General features: G+C 41.5%; 1 long non-coding RNA gene across 1 annotated transcript in view; it reads right to left on the reverse strand.

The window, feature by feature from the left end:
• The window catches only part of LOC134513216 (uncharacterized), a 91,218-nt gene extending 71,353 nt beyond the window's left edge, over positions 1-19,865 (reverse strand). Inside the window, exon 1 of the long non-coding RNA XR_010070341.1 lies at positions 19,657-19,865. This is a non-coding gene — a long non-coding RNA (uncharacterized LOC134513216). The remainder of the gene's footprint in view (positions 1-19,656) is intronic.
• Positions 19,866-20,207: the final 342 nt, after the last annotated feature.

Here is a 20,207-nt window from a genome sequence, read left to right on the forward strand (position 1 = left end):
TTTTCTTTTTGTGAGCATAAGAAATAGAAGGAAAGGTGAAAGGGAGCGCAACATGTTAATCTAGGATTTACTGTCACAACAACTAAGCAGTGTTATTTTAGGAAGCTGTTCAGACACAGGATTCCCTTAGTCTGTTAATTCATTGGAAATAAATCGTTAGCTAACCCCTCTCTTGGTGTGGCGGTCACACTGGGCAATCCTCTTCTCCTCTGCACACACAGGGGAGCAGTGACCCTGAGCTGCAATGAAAGCCACCCCGATGTTTGGAGGTATAACCGGGTATAAATGACTCACTAATCCTTTAATACTTCCGTTCACAATGAGGATCAAGTCTAAATGACAATGACATGATCCTTTTTCGAAATGAAAGGGATGAGTCCTTCTTGTCTGCTCCCCACTGCCTCTGTTGTCTTATATTCTGAATAAGATGGTGGTTGTGGAGAAGCAAAGCGAGGAACAGAAACTCTTTAATTCCCTCCAGACGTGTCTGATGAGACTCTACCTCTCACCACATGATCTCGCAGCTGTGATAATTGGTGTCAGTGTATTGATCAGCTGAGGCGGCTGGGTAAAGTCAGGCTTCTGCCGCAGATGGAAAATCTGATAACAAAGTTTGCCGAGGAGCTGGGCTGGGCTCTGCGAGGCACAGTCAGAGCTGAGTTATGCCCTATGGAGATGCAGCATTGTTTCCCTATCCCATGCAGGAGGTGCGTGGCTAACACCCACTCCCTGTGGGACAGGGAGAATGGAACACTCTCTGGGACTTGCTAGTTTGGCGGCATTGCTGAGGAAAATAAAACAGACGAAGCCATGGCATAGCTCCCGTGAATGACGATGCTGAAAGAGTCCTGGTCTGCCAGAGTTGCCTGACTGCTGTCCCACATAAACAGCAGAACAAGCGTGCTGGGAAAAGAAATCCTGGTCATCTAATAAAGATGACCGCACAGATGAAATCAAACAGACCCAGGCTGGGATTTAACCATGTTACCAAAGCAACCTGCAGCCTGTAAACATCTGAAAGCAAATTTACGTTGGGTTCATGCTGACCCTGGCAGGAAACCCCGGGGGAGGAGAGCCTGCCTGGAGGAGCCCAGCTGGGTGGCAGGCGCAGGTCTTCCCCCACCTGGGAGTATCGCAGCCCTGGGGCAGGGGAGGGCTCTTCCGGGACTGCTGGGGGACACACTGATTCAGGATCACCCCTCAGGCCTTTTCTGACCATCAGTGGGGCTACCACAGGGCAGAAGTCTCAGCAAAGATCCAACGGCACCATGGTACTACTTTTGTGAACAGTGAGTATGCCTTGAGTGCATGAAGGTGAGATTAGCTCCAGCCCTCTACCCTGCTATTAGTGCATGTGACACCAGACCTGTAGCATACTATAGCAATGTGTTAAGGCTCCCTAAGTACTGCACAGACTGACTCAAACATACCCCGTGTATATTCAGTGCATCTCAGAAGAGAGGCTCATTCCTTTGGAGGTTTCTCTGTTGCCATTTTTAGTTTATGATGAAATAATTCAAGGACAGTCAGTCATCGGATCACGAAGACAATCTCCTTATGCTTTATAAGTAAAGAGAGGTTGAGGTGTATCTTTTAAAATATAATTATTTTTATTACTGTAAGATTAGCATGTTCCTGTTTGTCAGACTTTTGATTGGAGTTCTAGGGTATGTTTATAAAGCCACACTACCACCACTAATACGACATCGCCTTGATAAATGCTATTACTTGTCCGAGTCAATATGACTTTATACTGCTTGCGACTCTGAGGTTCTTCAGAAACCCTATCCACTAGTCATGTCAATGCTGCTTGAAAGATCTAAAATACTTAGATTTAGATCAAAGCTCACATGCCAGGTCAGATCCTACTGAGATCACTGAGTTTAGTTCATGTTCTTAAAGAAGCAGAATTATGAATATTTTACATTACAAAATATTTCAAAGTATTCATTCCCAATAGGCGTAAAGAAACATAAAATAATAAAGGTGATAAAGAATAATACATTTCCTTTGAAATCTGTATTTATACAGTACTTTTTATGTAAAGACTAACCCAAGACTGCAGAATGCTATGATTTAACAAGCAAGAGTCTCTTTTCCTACAACCTTGGCAGTCACCTGTGCAGTGGAAGGAAGCAGACTTTTAACAGCACGTCAGAGTACTGTGAGTTTGGATGTAAACTACAGTGTTGCTGAAAGTGTGGGGGAATACAGACAAAGGGAAACTAATAACTCAAAATAGAATTTGGCCAGGAAATAAGGCTGACTCACTTTCTCAAGAATTATATTGTCTTCTAATTTTTTCTACAAAAGATTAAAATATAGTGGCTTACAAGACGTTGTCTGTTTTTCATTCTCATGATATGCCCTTATCGAGCAGGGAAATTGGCATTTGAAAGGACTGCCAAACACAGGGCAAAATAAAATGCAAAAAACCCACAGGAAATACCTGTTTCTGTTGTGTCTGTGCCTACTGTCTCAAGATGAGTCCTTCTCTCACTTGATACAATGGTAAAACCAACTCTGATGACAACATTGTGATGTTGGGCCCTGAGGTTCCTCTTCCCCTATTATTCTGCTCTTAGAAGAAGTGGCCTTTTGAATCTTCTGTACAGGGATGTGCACAAACTACAGATGACAATGGCAAACACCGAGGTGATTGTGTCACAAATCTTCTTCCAAAAACCAGGAATGGCCTGGAGATATATTTTACATAATCGTCAAAGCTGTTTCCAATACAGCTCTCTCTTTCCATACGTCTGTGTACATTGGCTGAAATCTTCCAAGCACTGTCATTGCAAGGTGATCTTTATGAACATTAATGAACATTAATTCAATCGCTGGATGGGTAATATGGCTTTTTGACCTCTAATAGAGTCCACATCAATGCTGAAAATAGCAACCTGAAAACACGTTGTCTTGGCGCCCGTATATGAATCAATGAAGTGATCCAGTTCATTTGTTTGGAGCGGCTTGGTCACTGAGCTGTGAAGCTCTGGCTCCAGCTTCTGATACATTTCAGATGTTTTAACTGGAAATCCTTTTAATGTGCCAGACCATATGCAATTAAATTCACCTTGAAATATATTGCCCTTTAATTTAGAACAATTGTGCCTAAGTAGAAGGAATTGCTATACCTTTATGATGGACAACAATTAACAAATGAAGAAATCATAATAGTTTATACAGTGTTTTCTTTAAAATGATTAACAGATTAATTTAAGCTCAATCACTTGGATGTGTATTCTCAAAAGTAATGCTGTCACTAGATTGTCCTAACATAGAAGGCTTTGTAGACAGCGTCACTAAGACCATTTAAGGTAGGAAGGCTGTTAATCTTAGATTTAGTAGCCCAGTTAGATTACCAGAGAGGAAATTGCTCATCTTTGCTTGTGAGGCTCTAGAAATAGCCCAGACCTGATGTAAATAGCGCTTAAAAATAAAGCTGTTTGCATTGATAGCAGACAAATCGAGTTATCTCTAGGGAAGGGGGAACCCCTCTGAGGCATCCCCCACAGTCTGTACCTGGTGTGACACAGGGATTCCCTACACACAGAGTGAAAAGGAGACTTTATGTGGTCCAGCTTGGCTAGTGAGAAACAAGCAATATAAGAGTAAGATCTAGCTGAATAAAAAACTCATCTATGATAAAAGACTATTTCTTTTCAGCATTTTGAGGGGGGAATTATACTGAAATAGACCAGTTCCTTGCACACTTGCTGCAGAGAGGCTGTTTGTTATCACACAGCTCTCTCCCAAGGCATCTTCCCCATTACCAGAAGTCGGCTATTCACGTCATGTCCTTTCATGCCATTTTTAATCTATTATTTAGTTAAGCCAAATATTTAATTAGAGATTTCAATATAAAAGCAATTAGCAAGCTTCCTATGTATAAGCAATAATTATGAAGCAGCTTAGTAATAGAAGAATGACTAATGAACAACATTTTGTTGAAATTCTGTTTAAAGACTTTTGTGATTTGTTTTAAACTGCTGATTTATTTTTGACTCACCAGCCCCCTGGTTATAAACAAAGAAAATCCTCCCATATCTCTTATTTTGGGTTGTAATTCTTCTTGCTTTGTAAATGCCAACGTGTCACTTTGCAACATGGTGACATCACAGCAGAACAGCATGTGGCGATGGCACCGCATGCCTACACCATAACATTGCAAAATAAAGGTTTTGCGAGCAAGAAAATAGTTTCCAGGGCATTAAAACGCAATTGCAGGTTCCAGGATGTGGACTCGCCTTGGTAAAATCAAGGCGATCCTTGATCCTATGAAAGCTGGTGCTTATTTGTAGCAGGATACTTCGTAAGAACAGAACCAGATAAACAGGAAACACTCTCTCTGTCATCTAAATAATAAGCATCCTCACCATACTTCTATTCGTGTAGAAGTAGTCTTGTAATTAATGGGGTTATGATTACGGGGTTCAGGTGAGAGGTAAGAACCACTTTGTCTGACAACTGAGAGGCAAGAGTTTGCGGAGTAAAATGAGGAAGGAGGGATGGAGCAGGCGAGTGCTGAGGGAGGGGCAGCTGGGGTGCAGGACCTGTGAGCCCTGCGTGCCTGTGGCTTCTTGTGTCGCTGGAACAGCTCAGCAAAGAAGCAGGTGAGGAATTCAGCTGTGCGTCATTTACTTTATATCTGGTAGCATCTCAGAAAACTGTCCCCTTGGAAGCAATTTCAAAAAGCACTTACAGCACTTGAACGCAATATCTCAAAGCAATTACAAATACCAGCTTATAAAGGAGTTAGCAGACACTCAAAAATCTTTCAAAAATCAGAGATAAGGAAACGCTGGCTATCTTCAACTAATTTCTGCCTACAGAAATCAGCTTCGCTAACCACTGCACATCTGTCCAGGCTGCCAACTGTCCCACCCTCCATTTTCATATTCATTTTAGCCAAGGGATAGCAAAGAGATGGAGCAGCCATTTTGTTCCCTTCACATTTAAAGCAGGAAAATCTTACCCAAATCAAAATTATTCCAGGGTATCCATGCAATCAGTGAGACTAGAGATGGACAGGGGCTGGATGCTGTGCCCCAAACCTTCCCCATGTTGCTATCCCTCCACCCCTGCCTCCCTCTCTCCCAATCCCAAAACCTGGGCATCCCTAGCAAAGCGTGAGAAATGTTCTCCAACAAAGTGGTGAAATACATAAAGATCATCAGTCTGCCTTTATCTTTGTAGACTTCACCACCCATGGATATGTAGCCTGGTCAGGGTAGAACAAGGTCATCTTTACATACATCCTACCCAGTTTTCCCACAAGTAATACCTAGTTACCCAGCTGCCATTATAAAGTGGATTTCTAGGGAAGCTATAGACAAAGTCTGTCCTTGCAGGCCGATACTCTTCATCCTACAAAATAAGAAACTGCCAGCTTCTTGCATTCTTAGATGTTCTTTCACTATTATCTTTGCAGAAGAGAGATAGACAAAATTGAATGTAGGTAAAATTAAGCAGGTGCGGACAGAATAAAGTCATTTGTTTGCCAAATGCGCATGTATCTAAGGTTTCCTGCATTGGCATGATGTTCTTGGATGGAGTCTTTGTCTGCTACAACAATACCCAACCATTTCTTTCCGCTTTGGGAGAGGTATGCTAAACAGAATAGTGGGTTGCTTTATCACCACAACTTTATTTGCACTTCAGTGCTTTAAATAATCTGAAAGTCTGGTAGGAAGAAAAAATAAATACAGAAAAATGTAGCCTATTTTATCTTGCAGAGAACTGGTTAAGGTATATGTCCGTTCCTGGGTAGTAAGCTTAGGTAAACTTCATTTTGTTTAGACGCAAGACCAAATACTCTGGAAAAGGCAGCAGGTATCTGTTTTGTAGAACAGGGCTCATTTCACTGTTTGAGCCAAATCTCACTGAAACCCCACGGACCTTCACATTTAGTTTAACTGGGCTCTGTGTCAGGGCAAATCGGTATAATTTTCTAATACAAGCCCTAACTCACTTAGAAATCCTTCCTAAGTTTACTGGGGAGAGGATATGTCATAGGGTCTGGATGTGTCTTGGAGAGCAAATCAGCCTTTCCACCTTCAGAGCTAAATACAAAGCTGATCTCTCTGATTTGTTGTTCCATAAAGAGCTACAGAGATACAAACTAGAAACAAAGACTCCTAGGGAGAAAAAAGGATTTGGTTTTGAAAACTCTTAGCTCATAGGAAAGATAAATGAACTAGTGTATTAAGCAGCGGCTGGCTGGTAGGTAGGCAAATAATCTGACAGGAAACGTTTGGAGTTCAGATCTGCGTATCCAAATTCCAGTGAAAAGGACAGCACAAGCCTGGGGACTATGACAGACTGAGCACTGTCAACAGAGAGAGCACACTTAATGTGACTGAGAACACCGAGAACTACAGACTAGAAAAAGCTGCTCACCTTAATGTTGTGTTTAATGGAGAGCAACCTGCTGTCTAATCACTAATTTTGGGAAAACCTGCAACTTCTTCAGGAAAAGAGAAGTACTGATGTAGGGTTAGACATTGCTTCCACTGATATTAATGGCAAGACATTTAATTAATTCAGTGAGAAAAGGATCAGGCCATTAGGTGAAGGCATGAAAGTGTATCTACATACTAATGAACCAGCATCAGCAGGAAAGAAAGCCTGTTGTGTGAAAACAGCTAATTGTAAATGCAAGTCCAAAAGAGATTCTGCATTTATGTTTGCAAAAAGACAGGCAAGACATGAAAAACAAGCCTTTTAGCCAAGGAAAATGGATATTAATTCAGTTCCCCAGCTAGGACACCTGTGCAAACAATACCATCCCCAGGCAGTTAAAACAGAGAACTCCATAGCTAATAGGATAATGTTGATTAACACCTGACCACTTCACAGGGAGTGAAGAATAGATTTGGCAGATTTGCAAAATGAAAGGATGTCACCTAAAAAGCCATTTCACACTCAGTGCTTCTACAAGAACATTCTAGATTTGAATAGCTTTCCTCAGCCAAAAGTGGAACATTTGACTATTTTTGTGAGGTTAGAAAAAAAGTTTTGATTTGGTAAGTCTAAGTATTCTATGAATGTAATTTTTAAACAAACTTTTATTCTAAGCATTTAAAAAAGACCAAGCATTTTTTCTGTAAATCGAGCTAATTTTTAACTAGAAAAATGTTTTGACGTAAGTGGGCATTTTAGTAGTTTAAAAACATTCTCCTAGTGTTTTTCCAAAGTAGAAATTTAATATCAACTTTTTTTTTTTTTTTAATGTTCAGTAGAAAGACTTCTCATCAGATCAACTCTGCTCCAAAAAAATTCTAGTACAAGAGGTTTTGACAAAGTTCTGAGAAAATACAGCGCCTGGAGACCTCGCTGCAGCAAATTACATCACACCAAGATCTTGCAGGTGGTATTCGGCTCTTTGGAAGACTATATTTGGAAATGGCCCTTAGAAACATGTAAGAAAGCGAGACAATATCTTTTTTTTTCTCTCTCTCTTTTTTGTTTTCTTTTTCCTTTTTTTTTTTTTTTTTTTTTTTTAAGGGCAGCAAGTTCCCTTGCCCAGGAGCTTTTAGTCTGTGGAAAACATGCTTCATTTGTGTTTGCATTCAGCTCTGGTGGTTTGACTTTGGGAGGGAAATGAACACCATGTGTTGATCACTGATATTAAAAAAAAAAATTCAGTATCTAAAAAAATAGCCGAGAAGCCTGTTCTTATCCTATTGCTAGGAAGACTAGAGATTTGTGGGACCAGAATAGTTTCTATCTTATATGAAGGTCTATAACTAGATTGAGAGGAGTTAAAGTAACCAGAACCCTTTAGATGTTTTTGGTATCACGGACATATATCATCTACCTAGCCTCAGACTGACCTCAGTTTAAGGTTAACTTGAAGTTTATTACAAGTTAATTTAAAAGAAAAAGAAAACCAACCCCCGAACTATTAGGTGACTGCCAACAGCTGAGCAGGGCGGCAGCCTCTCGCGCAGACTGGGGCTTTTCTGAGCCTCTAACAGCCAGCTCAAGCCATTCCTCGGCTGCGCAAAGCAGCTTATTCACAGTCCAGCAACACACAGACGGTTTTTATTTACAGCTTGCCTGTATCATCCAGACCGGCAGCTAACTGAGACTATACTATTTTCATGCTTGATCTTTGCTGAGCTATAAATTATGAGCCCTGAAAAAGTTTTTTCCCTCATACACTTACATAGTGCACCTTATATGTGCACTCCTCAAATATCCAAGCAGTCACCAAACAGTGCCAAAAGCTCATTAAAGATTATGGACCACTGAATCATCATGAAATGATTTTTGAGTGACCTAGGAAAGCATTTTATATAAGAGACTTCCTGGATCGAGGGGGGAAAATGTAAGCAAGCCCTTTTTGCGCAGGTTGGGAACTAGGTGCAGGACTTCAGGATTAAAGCTTGGAAACTCGGTTCATTTTGATTTGTTCCAATCCCAGCTTTGCTGGGTGAGTCAGAAAAATGCTGGCAAGCAGCTGTGTGAGAGACTACGCTCACAGGAGATAAGGAAACACTGTAGGATACACTGAATACTTCTATCAACTTGGTTTCACCACTGCTTGAAAAGAAATTGCAGTGCAGGAGCCTACCCCAGGTTTTATGTGTGCTGACTTCTTGCAGGAGTCTGCTGTTAATTAGGTTTGCAGAGCAGGATAGAAGAGAGAATTTTTATAAGGCAGTGGATATGGAGATTGAGAAATTTGAATTTGGTCTGCAGGAGAAAGGAAAGGAAAAATAGGAGTGAGGAATTGTCATGCTGGAAAGATAGCTATGTAAAGGCACATGAGGCTGCCAGCGGAAGATAAAAATACAGAACACACTTAAAGTAGAATAGGCATGGAAGGGTCCCACTATAGGAGGACAGAATTATTTTCCCTCATATAGGGAGAGGTTTGGGGCGAGAATCATGCTTGTTTACCATTTCCTATTTAGGTGAGTACATAAAACTCTGCTGTCCATTCTACTTACATACTTACTATTCATGTTGTTAAGGATCAACCGGGAATGGAGACCTACTGTTCTAGGCACCATGTGAATGAAGAGAAGAAGACAGTCTGCACCTTGAATTGCTTACAGTCAAAACAGACAAGACAGCCAAAAACTAGGGAAAGGAGATAAAACACAGCAATCCACAGCAACAACCCTTTGGTACTTTCACAGCCCTGGTTTCACTGAAGGCAGGGACAGGAATGTGGTAAGTGAAAGGGAAAGACAAAACAAAGGAGGGAATGAGAGAAAGAGGGCAGGGAGGAGAGTGGAACTGTCAGGAGCAAGTCCGGGGGGACTGTTGATGCAGAAACTTGGATGAGGCAGGCATCACAGCAAACAGCTGCTTAGCACTAGCTAGTCAAAACCGTAGAAAAATATTATCAGTGTCGATGAGGCTCAACTCACATTGTCCACGGCTGTTGGCACAAATACCCACTTATGCCCCCGAAGGCCACACAGTTGGAAAGACAAGAGGTCCCAGTTCCACAGACAGTTATGATTTTTTACTTACACGTTTCTGAATATGGAAAGAATTGGAAACATTTTTGTCTGTGTGTCATATTCTCCAAAAAAAAGGGGGTTGGGTCAGGCAAAATTGCATGGAAATCCCTAGCAAATTCATGAAATTGTTTCAGCTACGGAAAAAAAATAAAGGAATGTGTTTATTTAAGATCAAATGTTTTACTTTGACATTTTTAAACAAAAAATTACCTGGTTTTATTTTTTAAATGAATTAGATTAAAGTGTACCTACATTTCATTGGGCCTCAAATGAATTTTTTAAATACTGACTAAGTCTGAAAAGTCATTATGTAGTGTGCTGGAAGCAGTACGAGCCTAATGCTATTTGCCAGCAAACAGAGGAGTGCAATGAAAAGTTTGCAGGCTTTTTGCTAAGCTAAGCACAGCAGTCAGAATTTATCTTTAGTGCTACCTTTTAAGATGTATTTTTCATAATACATTGCTCTTTTTTGTTTCTGTTTTTGTTTCTACATTTATTTATTCTTTAATGTGATCTAGACAAATGTACACCTGATCAGTTGATCCAGAAAATTCTCCTTGCTCATCACCAGCTATGCTTACTTTCTCCACCCTCAAGTCACACACGCTTAACTTTCAGCTTTTCAGACACTGGACCTTTTCCCATCAAACACGGGAGGAAAGAGAACTGGATGCCTGTTCCTCCACAGGTTGGCTGGTTCAAGGTGAGAGGAAAGGGAGCTCTGGAGTTGAGCTCTTTCTGTGGAAATTACGTTTCCAGAAACATTTTTGCATAGAAAAATGAGGGTTCCTATGAAGCATCTCAGCAGTCCTCTATTTCCATGGTCTCACACAAGCCAAGGGGCAGCCTTTAAGGAGCTATTTCCAGATTTGGTTTAAGACTAATGGTCAAAGACAATACCCTAATTTGCACCCACGAATGAAATTGAAACAGAGCATAGGACAGACTGCATCCTGCAAGAAAGCCTGGTCAGCAAGCCAGCAACACATGCCACCCCAGCTGTAAGTAATCCTAACCCGTAGCCAAACCATGCAGGGCCTAAACTGTGCTCTGCGCTTGGCACACAAAATAGGCAATTTAACGGGCAAAGAATTTGCAATCTAAATTTAGATATGCTGCTACAATGAGAATAACCAACATGGTGATTATGGACTAAGGGAGTATGAGAACCACAGCCTTTACCTCAAAAGGTGACTGCTTGGGTCTGGCACAAGTAATGTTGTGTTGATGCTTTTATTCATTTTAAAGATATCATTGAAAAAACTTGGGCCTCATGTCAATAGAAACAAGCTTTACTGGACAGTGGAAAGAGAGGGTAGAAAAACGATACCTCTGTGAGTAAGACTTCAAGAACCCTTCCACTAAGAACATATTGGGGATGGGAAGAACAGGTCACCCACGCTCAGATGAAGGATGTGGTCATTGAGACATAACTGTGAACAAGTATAAGAAGCACTTAAAGTTGCAGTCTAGAGAGTTACAGAAAGTCTTTCAAGACAGTACAAGGAGTTTGAATGGGTTATGCGGTCGTTAGGAAACCAAGGAAGGATTTGAAGGGAAGAGAAACTTGGATGAAAAGTCCCCTTTTTTTAATTTTGGCAAACCGAGAGGGAACAATGAAGAAGACCATAGAGGAAACCACTGCAGTAATCATCCAACCACTGGTGCATTCCTGCACCATATCCAGCACAGTTCCTTGCATAGTCTAATCAGGGAGGCTCCATGGCAAACATCCCTCTCCAAACATGGACCTGGAGCAGGAACTTGGCTCTTGCTGTGCTTGCCACACAGAGACAGCAAACAGAACCAAAACAAGTTGGTTTGCCTTGCTGCAAGAGTATTGACAGAATTTGTCGATATTCTCTGCATGAAAGGAGGTCCAATAAAGTGACAAAAAGAGAATGTCTGATGCTACCCAAGCTTCAAACACACTTCCCTCATGGCTTTTCACAGTTGCTACTTGAGGTGTATATATAACCCTCTTACTCATCAGACACGTGCAGTCGCCTCTGTCCACCCACTTTCAAAATACAGAAGTATTTAGATCAGTGCAAAGATGCAGGTGAAAGTGAAAAATGGTTGGAGAAAATGAACAAATTATGTACAGACTCATTCATTATGATTCTGTTCATGTTTTGCAGATTCAGCTCAACTGACATAAAAATGTTAGTTTAGCTGCTTCACAACAGGCTAATGTTCAAAATGGCAGCTAAGAATTAAGAAAATTATTAAAATTAAAATTATGGGAAATATGAGTTGAACATACAAATCAGATACATAATGTCGACTGGCAGAAATCAAATTTTTGAGATAGGTCTTCTATCACAGAACGTGCAGGGTTCCATTAAAATGAAAAAAACCCTAAACAAACCATGGATTCTTTCCTCAGGCAGTGTATGGTGATGTAGCTGTACTAATGTTCCAATCATGCACAGTGAGAAAAAAAGAGTGTCTAACTATAAGGAAAATATTTCAAAAAAGAAAACTATTTCTCTGGCAAGAGAATCATGAATTACACTCACAAAAATATCTGGGAGGGGGGTTTACATAAGCTTATAAATGTGTAGATGTTCACCATGAAGAGTAAGCAACGGAGAAGTCTTTTCCAAGAGAAAAAGCGTGTTCTGCTTTTTTGTTTTCCAGTCCTCAGAAATAGTCATCATGAGTTAACTTGCCATTGCTGGAGTTTCACGTTTTTCAGAGAAGTGTCTCTTCTACTTTCCTTCTAGCTGTGACTTTATTTCATTCTTTTTTTAGGGCTAGATTTTGTCTGTCCTCTGAGAGGGCAACAACCCAGGCGAGAAACATCTGACCTAAGCAAGATATCTACAAATGCTGCCACCTGCATCTGATTCAGTTGTTTAAACTTGCTAGTTAATAGTGAGGAGCAGGCAATTCCAGAACCCTTGTCCACACATAGACTTCTGAAAGAGGCCAGATGCATTTTCCCCTCAAGAGCAGGACAGGAAAGGGCTCCTTTCTTGCCACTGACTGAAAAAGGGAGGACAGGGAGACTAGCTAAAAACAAGAGATAATAGTTAATACACTAGATAGTTAAATTGTAGATATAAGAGAGAGGCATATTGTCTTGAAAAAAAAATTCTTCCATATTTCAGAAGGAGAAATATTTTTGTCTGTAACACTGTATTGTTAATCTTTTTTTTTTTTTTCCTGGTATAACTCCACAGCATTTTTCCTTTTTCTCAGGGAGAACAAATTGCAGGATTTCAAAATGGAGATGAAAAGGTATCCAAAAGGAACAAATCTGGAATAAACAGATGTTCTAATGATATAATTGGCTCAGCAGTTGAATAACATGATCTAAAGAACATCTCATGACAATCAAACCCACATCTGCAGCATTTTATTCATATATCTGCTAGGCAGAGAGAGAAAACACAATTGGTGCAGAATCTCAGCTCCATGAAAAACAAAAAGATTCTTTTCCATTGCCTTTTGTTAAAAATGGATTAGATTCTTGGTGCTCATGACAAAACACTGAGTTTATTAGAATATCATCTAGCAAAAAAGAAACACAATGGGAACATATGTGCATTTAGTGAAACTGAAAGACCTTTCCCCTTTCGTTTCAGCCTCAAGATCTTCATTTTAAAGAAAGTTATCTACAAGCAACTATAATTCTCCAAGCAACCACCATGTTGCAAGCATTGGCCACTAAATAAGTCTCAGGGGACAGAAGAGGGGGAAAAGCAGGTAACCTGAGTGAATTACAAACCTCTGTTCATTTATCAGGAATCAGAAGAAACATTTCTTTAAGCATTTACAAGTTGGACTTTGTGCGTACCTACCAACTATCTTAATGCAGTTATTAAATACAAGGTCATGACGGTATTAAATATGAAGTGCCTATGGTTCCACACCCAGGTGATATCTCTAGCATGGAAAGGTCTGGAAATAATCTGCTGCTTATCAGGCAGGGCAGGACATTGGGCAGGGCTGGACGCTGATCTGCAGGAGGGGGTGGGAAGGGAGCTGCAGGACGTGTCCTGTGACCCCATGAAGGCCACGTTTGCCACCCCAGGCAGTGCCACTTGGAGGGGAGCTACCGATTCTGATGTGTCTAAACCTTCCTGGTAAATCTATTCATTTTGTCATTCTAAGCAGGATAGAAAATGAAGCTCCAGACTGCTTTTCTCAAACCTGAGCTTTGTTACCCTGTGAGAAATAGCATTTTGGTAAAACTCTCAGTTTGCAGCAAATTGGTTGTGCAGTATCATGGCAATGTGTATTTTTCCAAGTTATCTCAGCAAATGAAAGTATGGGATGCACTTCTTTAAAGCTTGGAAATGATGGGGATGAACATACAAAATCTTTAAACCTGGAAATGCATCACTGTGATGCACTGAAGTACAGCCTAATAGTCTGCAAGCAGCGTTGTTACAGCGTGGTGGTGATGTGAAATTTTCTAAACATTAATGAATGTAGTAATATTCCCGTAAAGCTCTCTTTTTATGTGTGAATTTTAAGATTCTGGAAGGGTTCTACTGTATGGTGGCAAGCCTTTCCAAAAGGACATCTGTTTTGAGTTATTAACACACAGTCTGTGTTTCCAACCTGAGTATTGTGGTTTGATACGCAGGGAGAACGCGTATGGAAAGAGCGGGTGTTTAGATCACAGCACTTAACTGAATCCCTTTCAGGGTACGGCTCAGAATTTCATTTTAGTTCAGATGGAATCAGGATTAATTTTGTATAGTGTTTTGTGGTATTTGTAAGGATCATTCATTCTTATTTCTGCTCTGACTTCTGGTCAAGTAGTCTTATGAGATCCTGTCTTCAGATTAACCAGTTGAAGTGCTGTACCTTTCATAGTTTGAATGACAAACATCACTAAAGACACAAGGACAAGTTCTTAGTGTCTTGACGATTTATATTGCTACACGCCACTGCCTTGGCATGTTGAAATCTATAGCACAAAAAATGTGAACATTCTGTCTTTCACATGCTGATTATTACTTTAAAACTCTGCAAGATAATCAAGGAAATGTGAGAAGTCATAAGGCTACATTCTTGTCACATGATACAAATTACTACTACTTTTTTTCCCCCCTCCGAACGGTCTACCCCTGGAGCAATACATCTGTAAATAAACACTTGATGGAGAAGTAAGAATTGTTTGAGAGAATTCCAGGAGTTTTCATATTTTCTGCAGACTTGCCGTGTTCAGGAGACACAAATCTGCCGTTCTACATCATGTCAGGCTTGCAGCAGGTTTGAAAGGCCATCTGTAGCGAATGTTCTGCCTTATATCACGTTCTTTCCCTTCCAGTGCTCTAAGAGAAGACATTGAATGCTTTTGTGGGAATTCTCCTGAATTCCTAATACTCACACCCTTCATGATTTTTCCAGATCAAATAAATTATTAAATGACTAGTGCTCATTTTGACCATATGACTGGATTTCTCAAGCATTGGCAGAGGTATATGTGCTCACCTCAATACACCTCCCTAATCAGGAATAGCTGAAGTCGCTTGAGCGCTACATGGTACCCCTGTGAAACATGATGTTGTGTTGAGAAAATACTCTGTTTGAAAGCCCATCTTCATGCTGGAGCTCAGGCCCTCAAGTGCACTGAGGTACCTAACTTCATGAAAGTGAGGATTAGGGTCTAACTGTTTATCCTGCCAGGTGTTTCTAGCCATAAACCAGAGGAGTGAGTGCAGATGGACAATGAATTTCTTTTTCACTTTTAGAAATAAGCATTTGAGCTGAGGGAGAAACAAGCTGAACATTTCTAAGACATTCCTCTGCACAGCTTAGGAATTTAGCTCTCTGTTAGAGAGAGCCTAATGCATTTCATTATGTTCTCAGTAAAGCACAGTCTTGGTTCTCTTCTTGTGCACTTTGGGAGCCCACGGCTTCATTTTTTCAGGCCCAGTGATCTGCCTGTATTTCTACCTGAGGCTTCTGATGTGCTTCTGATAAGATACAGTTACAGGTGAACAGGTAAAACAAGAATTCAAGGGCATTGCTGAAATGCTGGGCTCAGCATCCCTTACTCCTCCCCTTCTATCACCACCTTTGTTTTTCTATGTCAAGAACATAACAGCAACTGACAAAAAAAATTCATAGACCCATGTCATTCTCTGACTATTTACCTGGAACTCATCAGAGAATCTGACTACTTTCCATTTGCATGAGGAAAAAAAAAGAGTAATATTAAAATCCATTGAGAAGTGTGAGTTAAATAGTAGTACTATTTATTCAGATACTACAGTAATGATAGGCATGGATGGATACATGGATGTATGGAAGTGAATTCTACACAGTAAACTTAGAGTATCCAACATGAAGCTTTATTTTTCACTCTCCTCCCATAAATTTAGCCTGAAGAGTAGAACTGCATAAGTTTTCCTGACATAATATATTACAGAAAGGTCATAGACTTCACGGTCATTTTAAGCCAGAAATGCACCAGAAAGATGCAATCCCGTCCACCCTCACATTCAATTTCTTGTTACTACCTTCTTTCCCTTCTAGTGCACCTCCACCCATGCAGCATGCACTAAACCAGGTCCCACAGGTGATACAGACTAAAACTGACTTGCAGAAAAAGAAAGGGTGCCAATCTCTCCCTCAATACTCCATCCTCCCAATCTAGTTGTGCTTAGATCCATAGTGATTTTGCTAGCACTGAATCAGAGGTAGTAGTGGGCAATCAAAAGGCAGAGGAGGAGAGAATCATAGAATCATAGAATAGTTTGGGTTGGAAGGGACCTATAAAGGTCATCTAGTCCAACATCTCTTGAAATGACCAGGGACATCTTCAACTAGATCTGGTTGCTCAGAGTCCAGTCCAACCTGACCTTGAACGTTTCCAGGGATGGCACATCTACCACCTCTCTGGGCAACCTGTTCCAGTGTCTCACCACCATCATTGTAAAAAATTTCTTCCTTATATCTAGCCTAAATCTTCTGTCTTTCAGATTTAAGCCATTACCCCTTGTCCTCTTGCAACAGGCCCTGCTAGAAAGTTTGTCCTGTAGGCCCCCTTTAGGTACGAGAAGGCTGCTATAAGGTTTCCCTGGAGCCTTCTCTTCTCCAGGCTGAACAGCCCCAACTCTCAGCCTGCTCTCACAGGAGAAGTGCTCCATCCCTCTGATCATTTTTGTGGCCCTCCTTTGGACCTCCTCCAACAGGTCTGTGTCCTTCTTATGTTGGGGGCCGCAGAGCTAGACACAGTGCTCCTGGTAGGGTCTCACCAGAGTGGAGTAGAAGGGCAGAATCATGTCCCTCGATCTGCTGGCCAACTTCTTTTGATGCAGTCCAAAATACGGTTGGCTTTCTGGGCTGCAAGTTCACATTGATGGCCCGTGTCCAGCTTTTCATCCAGCAGTACTCCCAAGTCCTTTTCTGCAGGGCTACTCTCTATCACGTCATCCCCCAGCCTGTATTGATACCAGGGGTTTCCCCAACCCAGGTGCAGGACACTGCACTTGGTCTTGTTGAACCTCATAAGGTTCACATGGGCCCACTTCTTGAGCTTGTCCAGGGCCCTCTGGGTGGCATCCTGTCCCCCAGGTGTGTCAACCGCACGACTCAGCTTGGCATCACTTCAAACCTGCTGAGGGTGCATTTGATCCCACTGTCTGTGTCATTGATGAAGATATTGAACAGTACTGGTCCCCATATGGACCCCTGAGGGACACCGCTTGTCACCGATCTCCATCTGGACATTGAGCTATTGACCACTATTCTCTGCATGTGACCTATTCCCAGGATAGACAGGGGAGAATGATTCTTCAAGCTATCTGCCTACGTATCTACCTATAGCAGACTATTCTGCCAGACTTCTGCAATTCTTTTTCTTACAAAGCTAAAATACTGTTTGATTTCTTTATGTAGCTGTCTGCATATGCTTATGTGTGGAAGTGTGTGTAGTAGACCCAATATTTCAATAAGAAAGTAAACATTCATGACCCATACCTGGTGAGAAGTTCATTCCAGTATCTCAGTAGGGTTGTTTGAGACATTAGCTAGTCATTGCTGGAGTATGAGGATCATTGCCAACTGCTTTGAAAGTAGCTGCTTTCCCCAGGAAAGTGGGGGTCACCGTGATACCAAATGGTACAGTGATGTAAATCTGTAACAGAAACATGAGGGCTCTTGCCCTTTTCTGCCACCAGCCCCTCCCTGCATTGCACACATATTCCCTGTCATACGATACGGCAGTCTTGTGACTGCACAGCCTTTCTTCTCCCCCACATCTACACTCAGGTTTCAGACAGCTCTGTAATGTCCACCACTAACAGGTCGCAAAAGGTGACAAAAACGCAAGTTCTGTTACAGTGGTAGTCCAAAACCAGCTCACTTACAAAGTAACATTAAATAGGAGCCCTGCAGAGCTTAGTGCATTTTGCCTCATGAATCCCAAAGGAAGAGTCATTAAAGGGACCATCTGGGTTCATTTCATTGTCATCTTTGGTGCCTTTTCATACAAGCGTGGAGTTTAGCTGATTTCTGGTAACTGCTGACACAGCTGATGGGCAGGCACTTCCTTCCAGGGGAAGATACCAACATCATTGTGAAGGCCTGCCTTACGTGCACTACTCCTCAAAGGCTGAAAGCAAAGTATGCCTGCATGTAAACAACAGGGCTGAAAAAGCTCAGATGATGCTGGCTGATTGCTTTCAGCTAAATGATTCCAAGGGCACTTATTCTTGCCCTTCTAAGTCAGAAAAGAAAACCCAAAAGAGCCTATTTTAACAGTCTATGTCTCTGCTTGGCATTTGAAGTAATGAGAACTCTGAAATGGAAGGTAGGAATCATCAAGATATCAAGTGTGCCCAAAAATATTCATTCAGTGACATGAAATTCATGCAAGTGGTTGTTACCCTGCTGGATAGGCTGATACACCATGTGAACAGGCAGGCACCTTGAAAAAGCTGATACACACACACACGTGTATATACATCTACTTAAACTTTGTATTTACTGAAAACAGAGCTCAACAAATCATTTGCACTAAGTGCCTCTCAATGAGTATTATCCTTCTCTTCTGTTCACTGCTTACCCATTAATGCTTTTGCCATATGTTTCCCAGATTCTTCAGTTTTGGGACAAATGATATCTAGTCAACGCTTAAACTGCGCTACTTCCTTGAAGCTGCTTGGACAAGCTACCCGTTCATCCTCTGAACCAAGCAAGGAGCCAGACAAAGCACCAGGACCTCAGACAGTAAGGCTGTCTGCAGAAGGAGACACTTCTTCAATGAGGAGGACAGAGAGCAGTAGTAAATTGATGCTCAACTGAAGCCATCTTCCTTTTCAACCCCCTACTTAGTTGCTTTCTCAAATCCAGAATCAGACAGGGAAGATATCCTCTACTTTGACACATGAGGAGTCAGTCAAATAGTGTCTTTCTTTCCTTGTTGCCAGGTGGGCTGGGGGAAAACTGAAATCTAAGAAGCTGACAATTAGAAGAAAGAGGAAATACAATCTATCCATTTCAAAAAAATCAAAGAATGACTACTGAAGAAAAAATTTGTATTGTTTCCTCGGTCTTTTTTCAAGTGCAGTTTCATAGTTATGGCACAAGCCACTCCCTGTACCCTTAAAGAACATTTAGGTCATTGCCTCATCTGAAGTACGAGAGCTTCTTGAAGCAGTTTCCACAGCAATCTCATTCTCTGATCACCATGTCAGCTACATTTCCAGAACTCAAGAGGCTGTAGCAACTGCCTGCATGTACAGTTGGATCCTGCAGGATTAATCTGTGCTACTGAGATGACCTGAATCAGTTTGCAATCTGTGCAGAATCTCACCTTGCAAAGAAGAGAAAGAAAAATTGATAGTGTTTGTGGTAAGAGAAATAATACCCAGAGGTTGCTCTACAGTTGCCACTGCTAGACAGGGACTTTTCCATACAGTCCTGTTTACTTCCCCAAAGCCGGCTCTGTAGTCTGCCCCACATGCAGCCCCACAGACTTCCAACAAACTTTGTTGCATCTCTCTGCCAACCCCAGCTACGGTCCCCAGTCCACCTCTGATGAGTTCACCACATTTCCACAGAGCCCTACAATCCACTTTGTCCCAGTCCCATTAACAACCCTACAGCTCAGCTCCCACCCTTTGAATGCATCCTCAGCATATTTCCCCTTCAATGCACGCACAACTCTCTGCAAAGCTCTGCACTCTATCTCCCCAAGTCCTACCTCCTTCACAGTCCGCTTGCCAGTCATGACATTGCCAGAGCAACAGCTAGGTGCCAGGATCTTGGGAGCTGTGTATTGCTGTCACTTTTTTGAAGTTTGTGATTCCTAGGTGCTTGGCTTGTGTGTTGCCAGTTGAACAAGCCTCCAGCGAGTGCTCTGAGGCTGCTGGAACAAAGCCTTTAAGGGCATGCCTAACTTCAGGAGCAGAAGTGATGGCATTAAAGGCAACAGAACTATTCACACACTCATAAATAAACATTTGCACCACCGCTTTGCCAGACTGGGGCTGATTTCATTCGAAAATCAGCCTTACAGATGAAGCCCTTAGTGTCTGAACCTTTCTCCTGCTGTTTTTAATAGAAAACGTCCTCATTTAGAAACAGGTCTTTCCCATGCACACCACAGGGGAAAGTAATTATATGTGATAGAAGTCATGACTTCTAAGAGGAGATATAAGGTATCTGATTCCCTGTCTTCTTTATAGACTTATGCTTAGATCATTGCTGGTTTAATTAACTCTTAAATTTTAATTATCCTGTGGACTATAGATC

Source organism: Chroicocephalus ridibundus, chromosome 3 (genome assembly GCF_963924245.1).
Source record: "Chroicocephalus ridibundus chromosome 3, bChrRid1.1, whole genome shotgun sequence".
In the NCBI taxonomy this organism is placed as follows: Eukaryota; Metazoa; Chordata; class Aves; order Charadriiformes; family Laridae; genus Chroicocephalus; species Chroicocephalus ridibundus.